Source organism: Myotis brandtii, unplaced genomic scaffold (assembly GCF_000412655.1).
Source record: "Myotis brandtii unplaced genomic scaffold, ASM41265v1 scaffold471, whole genome shotgun sequence".
Classification (NCBI taxonomy): domain Eukaryota; kingdom Metazoa; phylum Chordata; class Mammalia; order Chiroptera; family Vespertilionidae; genus Myotis; species Myotis brandtii.
Window position 1 is genome coordinate 1,655,835 of NW_005367989.1, and position 9,007 is coordinate 1,664,841.

The following is a 9,007-nucleotide window of genomic DNA, read 5'->3' on the forward strand; positions in this document are numbered from 1 at the left end:
TTGATCGGGGTGGGAGAGGCTGACCAGGGGCGGACCGGCTCGGGGGGGGGGCCACGAGAGGTTGGCCGGCCGGCCCCACCCCCCAATCTGGCCAGTTCACTGGCTGCAGTGGGCATCATAGAGACCGGTTATTCTGGTTGTTCTGGTGTTCTGATTGCTGGTTTTTTATATAGAGAGACTAGAGGCCTGATGCACGAAATTTGTGCAAGGGCCTTGGCCCAGGCCCCGGCCCCCACCTGCCACTGCTGCATCCAGGGGCCTCTGCTGCCTCTGCTGTGGCCCCTGCCCGCTGCAGCTTTGTCCAGAAGGAAGGATGTCTGGAAGGACGTTCGGTCTAATTAGCATATTATGCTTTTATTATTTTATATATGTGTGTGTGTGTATGTTTTTAATATACATGTATAGTTATATATACCAATAAAGTTGTAGAAATAAATATAAATATGTGTAGGCATGGTATTAATATAATATATATGTCATGTATACCTATATGTATATATACATATTATTTATTTTTTTATTGATTCAAATTCATGCACCTCCTTTAGGACCAGCTCAATGCCACCTTCTTCGTGAAGCTTTTTCAGTTTTCCCTTTGCAGATTTCCATTTTGCTTTATAATTCTCTCAGAGCACTTATCAGATTTTGTGTTTTTGTACGAATCTTAGATGTCCTCCCAGATAGCAAACTCTCAAAGGTCTTTTTTGGATTTTATCTTTCACAATACCCTCCATGATCTCTTAAATCAGGGGTTCTCAACCTGTGGGTCGCGACCCCTTTGGGGGTCGAACGACCCTTTCACAGGGGTTGCCTAAGACCATCGAAAACACATATATAATTACATATTGTTTTTGTGATTAATCACTATGCTTTAATTATGTTCAATTTGTAACAATGAAAATACATCTCGCATATCCGATATTTACATTACGATTCATAACAGTAGCAAAATTACAGTTATGAAGTGGCAACGAAAATAATTTTATGGTTGGGGGTCACCACAACATGAGGAACTGTATTAAAGGGTCAAGGCATTAGGAAGTTTAAGAACCACTGTCTTAAATGGTACAGGTGCTCAGTAAATTTACTGAATGGAATTTTTTAAAAATATATTTTATTGATTTTTTTCAGAGAGGAAGGGAGAGGGATAGAGAATTAGAAACATCAATGAGAGAGAAACCTCAATTAGCTGCCTCCTGCACACCCCCTACTGGGGATGTGCCCTCAACCAAGGTACATGCCCTTGACCAGAATCGAACCTGGGACCCTTCAGTCCGCAGGCCAATGCTCTGTCCACTGAGCCAAACCAGTTAGGGCTTACTGAATGGAATTTAATGTTAGAGATATCTAGACACAAATCTGAATGCCTGGGTATCACCATGCCCTTGAAGTAATTAGTTCTCCTCAAGCTAGATTCCACAGGGCCTCAGAGAGTCCAAAGATACTATGTTGGGTTCATTTCTGGGCCCTCAATTCTTTCCTTTCCATTCTCTTCAATATCATATATCCCAATGACTAGAAACTAAATACTGATGATCCTTGAATGTATATACCAATCTTTAACATCTCCTTAGAGAAACTTGGGCATCTTCCTATTTCTCCCTCTCTGTCCATCTCTCCCATTTGCCTCCAATTCATCAGGGAGTGGTGTGCCAAATCTCTTCTAATTCTCCCCCAGTTAATCCACTCCTGCCATCATAGCCATAGTCTAAGCCAGGGGTGGGCAAACTTTTTGACTCGAGGGCCACAATGGGTTCTTAAACTGGACCGGAGGGCCGGAACAAAAGCATGGATGGAGTGTTTGTGTGAACTAATATAAATTCAAAGTAAACATCATTACATAAAAGGGTACGGTCTTTTTTTTTTTTTTTAGTTTTATTCATTTCAAACCGGCCGGATCCGGCCCACGGGCCGTAGTTTGCCCACGGCTGGTAAGCCATCATCAGCACTCTCCAAAATTTCTGAAAGTTTCTCAGATGATCATCCTGTTTTACACTCTTAATTTCAACTCACTGTTCATAAAGCAGTTAGAAAGATTATCTTAAAAACTTAAATCATATTATGTGTCTGTTTAAGTTGTTAAAACAACTTCAGTGGCTTCCCGTTTACTTAAAATCATCCAATCACTTTATTATTTTGTTCCTCAAAGCTCTGCACACAACTACAATCCCAGTCATGAGCCTCCTGTCAGTTCCTCTAACTCAGACACCTTTCCTTCCTTAGAACCTTCGCTACTGCAGTTCACTTCTGCTGGATCAGAGCTTCTCAAATTATCCATAAAGGATCAGATCTTTCCTTTTCTTCAATCTATCATAAAGTCATACTGTCTAAAGCAGAGTAAAAACCAACGACTGGAAAAAATTGTTAAAGAAATACGTTTTATTTTCAGATTTAACAGACATAAAGGTAGTCTATCAAATTACTATACATATTTCAAATGCTTATTCTCAATGTCTACACAGATCTCATTAGGGTTCAAGAACAGTTTGCTGAAGGGGAAGATCCGTGGGCTACTGAGTGGCCCTGTGTTAGAGTACTCTGTGTATGACTGATTCCATCTGCTGAATTCTTGGCTTAAATGTCACTTCTTCAAAGAGTCTGCCCCTCACTATGCTATCTAATTAGGTCCATCCCTCTTCATAATATTTTCTATCACTTATTTTTTTTCATTCATTACACTTATCTAAATTACACACACACACACACACACACACACACCCTTCTCTGCTTACTTTACTCCCTGCCTGTTCCTCATAAACCCCAGGTGACAGGTATGTAACCTTTTTTTTTTTTTTTACTAATGCATACCAATTGCAATGTCAAAAATGTCAAATCCAGTTGAGACTAATGAATTTCTCAGAGATTTAATGAAGTGTGAAACTCCAAACTCATGTGACCATTAGATCTTTCTTCAGGATATATACTGTAGACTAACTGCATTGTGGAAAATACTGATCTAAAGAAATAACTGGAAATTTTGCATATGCCAAAACTACTTTCCCTGGGTTATAGAGTTTAAGTTGCATTGATATTTAAACTTAACCTGCTATCATTATGTCATGGGTGGAAAAGGTAGAGAATTAGAATTATGCCAAAGATTTGGTGGGAGAGAGTGTGTGACATTCATTTACCCATTTTTCTCTTAGTTTCCTTTCTACCTTTTCATATTCTGGGGCTAAAACACTGAAAATTAAATTTCTAGATTTCTCAGCTGAATGATTTCTGAGTGGGTTCTTCCAAAAAGAGGCACTCACAGAAGATTGGAAAGCTGAAGGAAAATTTAAAAATATGTATTTTTATTTTTAAAAATATTCTAACTGTTCCTGACAGCAGTGGTAGCCTCAGGCTTCAGTGCCATTCTTGTCTTCTGGACTGTGGCTAGCAGCTGCAGCTCCAGAACTGTCCACAGTTCCTGAAGCAAAAAAACAGCCACAAAGCCAACTGGCTGTGGCCTCCATAATCTTCGGCAGCTGCAGCAGCGATGACAATGGATTTGGCAATGGCATGGCTTCCGGCCTCCAGCAGTGTCTGCTGTGAGCATCCAGCCGGGTCTGGCAACACTGCCTTCTCCCTGGTGTTCCTCTAGCCAGGGCTGGTAGGGACTTCCTATAGTCACTGGCTCTTCATTACCCCGCCTTCTGCCTTTTGCTCCATTAGGCCTTCCAATGCAGTCTAAGATCCCCTCTGTTTAAAATACCTACAGTAGTTTGCTTTCCTGACTGGACTCTGATTGATATGGGGACAAGGTGGGAGAAGGTAATTCTATCTTCTAGACAGATTGCATGACGGTAGAAAATTATTATCTTCTCTGTCTGATGTCAATGAGTCAAGAATTAAACATTTAGAGAAACACCCAGAACAAAAGAGAATAATGAATTCTGGGAACAAATCAAGAGTAGAAACAGGAGTCCAGGTTCCTAATCCCGATCAATCACAGATGGGGTGGCGTCTGCAAATCATCTCACGGTTCTGAACTTAGCAGTCCTCAATTCCTTCCTCCCTGATTGCTTCCAACCCCTAGGGGAGCACAGAAGCCTGTAACCTCCCCCCACACTCTCTTTCAAGCCACCCCAGCCACCCCCAAATAAGCATTCTAAGTGCCCCGTGCTTGCTCTGCCAATGTAGCTTCCAGACAGGTTTCCTAGGTGCCAACTCTGTCTTCAACTGGACATCACCCAACACCCTATCTAAGTAAAAAATCAGGAGTTGCCACTCTTCAACAGTTATTTATTTAGCACTTCTCCTGTAAGGCACTGGGCAGGGGAAAACAAGCTTACGTAATAATGTGTGGGAGAACGATGCATACAAATAACAGTAAAGCTTTGAGTGAGACAAGGGCTATCACAGAGATACAAATTAAGGCAACAAGTACCGGGAGGAGGGAACAATTAATTCTGTGGAGATCCTTCTAAAGCAGTGGTTCTCAATCTTCCTAATGCCTTGACCCTTTAATACAGCCCCCCACGTCCAGTCTCCCCCAGCCCCCCCGCCCTTGCCGCCAGTCTGCTGTGGCTTCCATGACCCAGGCACAGCACAGGCCGTGCCTCACTTGAGCTCAATCCCTGTTGGCTGTGACGCCGTTGCCCCATTTTGCTTCCATTAAAAATGTCTGTGAAGGCTTCACAGACAATCACTGTATGTAGTAGAGCATAGGGCTCATGATGGCACTGAGTGAAAAGAGCTGTGACCAGTGGAGTCAGATTCAGTGGAACATGCCGAGGACAGACCTACATTATTTCTCTTATGGCACTCAGAATCCATATGAGGCTTTTACACTAAACAGGTATGTGAAAATATTTGAAAACTTGAAATATATATATATATATATATAAAGTGGTTATTGAGGAATGATATTACCTGAGGAAGAAATATAAAATATTTTTTTAAATATATTTTATTGATTTTTTACAGAGAGGAAGGGAGAGAGATAGAGAGTTAGAAACATCGATGAGAGAGAAACATCGATCAGCTGCCTCCTGCACATCTCCTACGAGGGATGTGCCCGAAACCCAGGTACATGCCCTTGACCGGAATCGAACCTGGGACCTTTCAGTCCGCAGGCCGACGCTCTATCCACTGAGCCAAACCGGTTTCGGCAATATAAAATATTTTTATATCTCTTACACTTAGGGTATATGGATGGTATCTACCACTGTGATGCCCAAGACATAATAAGCAAAAAGAATTGTTGTTTTTTTAAAATCCTCACCCAAGGATATGCTTTTTATTGATGAGAGAGAGAGAGGAAGGGAGAGGGAGAAACAACAATGTGAGAAACACCAATTTGTTGCCTCATTTACCTGTCCTGAACAGGGATCAAACCCATAACCTGGGTATGTGCCCTGACTGGGAATTGAACCTTCGACACTTCGGTGCACAGGACAATGCTCTAACTACTGAGCACACCAGCCAGGGACAAAAAGAATTGTCTTAATAAATTACCAAATAATAACACAAACAGATCAACCAAAATGTTGTTGGAAAGAAATAACAATGTTGAAAGGCTAAAAATGCAAGAAAGAATTCAATATCTCTTTGAACAATTTAGAGTATTACTGACTTGGAAGGCCACTAAGAAATAACAATAGTTTATGGGTGTAAAGAAGCTGGAAATGTGATTTAATATTGCATAATAAGAAGCAAATTACAGAAATATATCCTGAACTCATTTAATTTCTGCATATTCCGTGATCAGTGAAGAAACAGTAATGGCATTGAGATTTTTGAATGCTATTACATGGGAAATTGGTTATGAATTTTCAAAATAAAATGGTGAAAATACCAATAAAGTCAGCACTATTCTGAGCTATGTATAAATGAGGAACTCTAATCCAGGTGAGGACATTTTAAACCTCAAGCCTCTCAAACAATCTTGCAATAAATTGCACCCATAATATCTCACTTTCCTTTGATTAGAACTATATCAAAAGGATGGAGAGAAACTGAATAGAGAAGTAAGAAAAGCAGCTTAGTATTGAGGAAATTGACTTACGAAAAATATTCTAGGAACAAAATATGTGCAACTTTGCAAAGAGATGACTAAGGACTTATGACAGTCTATAAATATTTGAAAGGTATAAACATCCAGTAGGGGAGGAATTATTTAGCATGATATGAAAAGCTATAATTACAGTTTATGAAATGAAATGAGACAACCAAGATTTAAAGCACTCAAAACCACCTTATTTGGGATGCTGAAGACCTATATTTGAAATGACAAATTGTATGACCTTTGAAGCACCTTAATGCTTTTGTCTGGTTTTTAAAATTTTTATCTTTAAAAATATATAACAATTTAATGAAGAGAGATAGGCATAATAAATCACTTCTTAAGTGTGAGTACAATAAATACTTGATTATAGTATTTTATGTATTTTGCATATTCCCTGGCTCTAAAATATATATATATATCTGGTGGCTCACTCAATTATTTGACAAATAAAATACAAAAGACAAACAAAAATCCATAAATTCTTTCCCAATCAAATGTTAATCTTTTTCACTAGAACTACATACTAGCAAGGAGCAAAACTCACTAATTGGAATTTTGCCTAAGCATTTGTGAAGGATTGTATATCACTGATCTAACCGAAGTTATGTACCTAATTGGGGTAAAGACATATGTTGGCTGCTTTACATTGAAAAGAATCAAGATTTTATTTGCACTTGATGCTAATTACTGCCTCTTTCTTGAATTGTTTCTTTCCCTATGAAAAACCTAAATATCTGACCACGTCCACTCTCCTATGCCCATGTTTCATATCTTACACTGATGTCTTGCTGTTTCCTCAACTTAATAGACTCCAAATCAAATTCATTTGACAAACAAAATAAAACTTACTCCACACTTTCTATATGCCAGGCTCTGAAGTAGAGATCAAACCTTGATTTTGAAAGAATACCTATGGGTAGGAACTCCTAGATGTTATCTCCCCACCTTTAGCCATTTCCTAAGTTTAAACTACATAATTCTATTAAAAACAATATCTATGGCTGGGTTCCCAAGAAGTACAAGATTTATTGAGATCGGCTGTTCATGATTTATTGAGAGAGTACTCCCAGGATAAAAGGAGTAAGGTGAGTGGGATACAACAGAGGGAGGAACTAAATACTAGTAAAGCCATGGTCACAGCTGGAGTCTAGTTTCAGCCAGATCTGTGGGGAGCTCTGGAGCATGAATGGTACCACTGAGTTGACCCCACCTCCAGGCAAGTAGTATTGTCTTCTGTATGTCCATGTCAATTAAGCATTGACTATGGGCTGCTATCTCCTGCAGAGAGCCCTACCTGTGACCTCTCAATGTTTATGCTCCCATTCAATGGATGGCAATTTTCTGGAGATGGGAACAACTGTGAATCAACTCTCAAAGCACCAGGAGATATATGCACCTCTGGTAAAGGGCACCTGACTGGCTACCAACCATGCCTACTAGAAACATCATCACTCCCCTGGCCACTTAGGATCACAACTCCTATTCCTGTCAAGCCATACTGGATTGGTCACTAAATCTTGAAAATTCTACCTTTATACTTCCTTTCTTGTGTTCTTCCCTTCTTATTTATTTTTTTAGTCACCACTTAGAGCAGTCCCAGTTCTTAGTGACTCACACTTAATCAACAATCATATTTTCCTAATTAGTCTCAAGATTTCCAGAGGCAAAACAAGGCACGACAGGTGGTCAAGCCATTGGGTGGGGACTTGGGTGTCCTGGGAGGGCGTACTCTGATGAAAGGGTAGTGACTACTCAGCTCCAGATGTGGGAAACTGCACAGTGTTGCAGGTCTTCTGATATTTTAAGAGAAGTCACAAATCCAAATTTCTGATTTGGATTTCTAAATTTTATATGTGGTAGCTAATTCTAGATTGTTATTTTTTTAAGTTCTATGTGAGGTAAAAGGAAAAACATCTGCAAGTAAACACCGCAGCCATTTTACAAATTCTGGCCAAAAGCCTATGAGAAGAGATGACATTTAAATAAATAACTATAATTCAAAGAGGAGGAGGTAAAGGTCTCTAATGAGACCCAGGTAAAGTACTGGGGTGGGATTCATACAACTTAACAAAAGGAAGATAAACAACCCATCAAAAAAATGGGCAATGAACCTAAATAGATACTTTTTGAAAGAGGACATACAGAATGCCAAGAGACATATGAAAACATGCTCAAAGTCACTAATCATCTGAGAGATGCAAATAAAAATGACAATGCGGTACCATTTCACACCTGTCAGAATGGCTATCATCAACAAATCAACAAATGACAAGTGCTGGTGAGGATGCGGAGAAAAAGGAACCCTCATGTACTGCTGGTGGGAATGCAGACTGGTGCAGCCACTGTGGAAAACAGTATGGAGTTTCCTCAAAAAACTAAAAATGGAACTCCCATTTGACCCAGTGATCCCACTTCTAGGAATATATCCCAAGAAAGCAGAAACACCAATCAGAAAGGATATATGCACCCCTGTGTTCATAGCAGCACAATTTACCATAGCTAAGATTTGGAAACAGCCTAAATGTCCATCAGCAGGTGAGTGGATTAGAAAACTGTGGTACATCTACACAATGGAATACTATGCTGTGGTAAAAAAAGAAGGAATTCTTAGCATTTGCAACAGCATGGATGGAACTGGAGAGCATTAAGCTAAGCGAAATAAGTCAGTCAGAGAAAGATAAATATCATATGATCTCACTTATTTGTGGAATATAATGAACATCATAAACTGATGAACAAAAACAGATCCAGAGACAGAGAAGCATCGATCAGACCATTAAACCTCAGAGAGAAGGTAGGGTAGGGTCTGGGTATGGGGGAGAGATCAACCAAAGGACTTGTATGCATGCATAAAAGCCTAACCAATGGACACAGACACCAGGAAGTGAGGGCATGAGTGGGGAGGGGGATGGGGCAATGGAGGGATAAGGACATATATGTAATATCTTAATCAATAAAGAAAAAATAGAAAAAAATAAACTGTATTACCTAAGATAGAAAAAAATAAAATAAAAT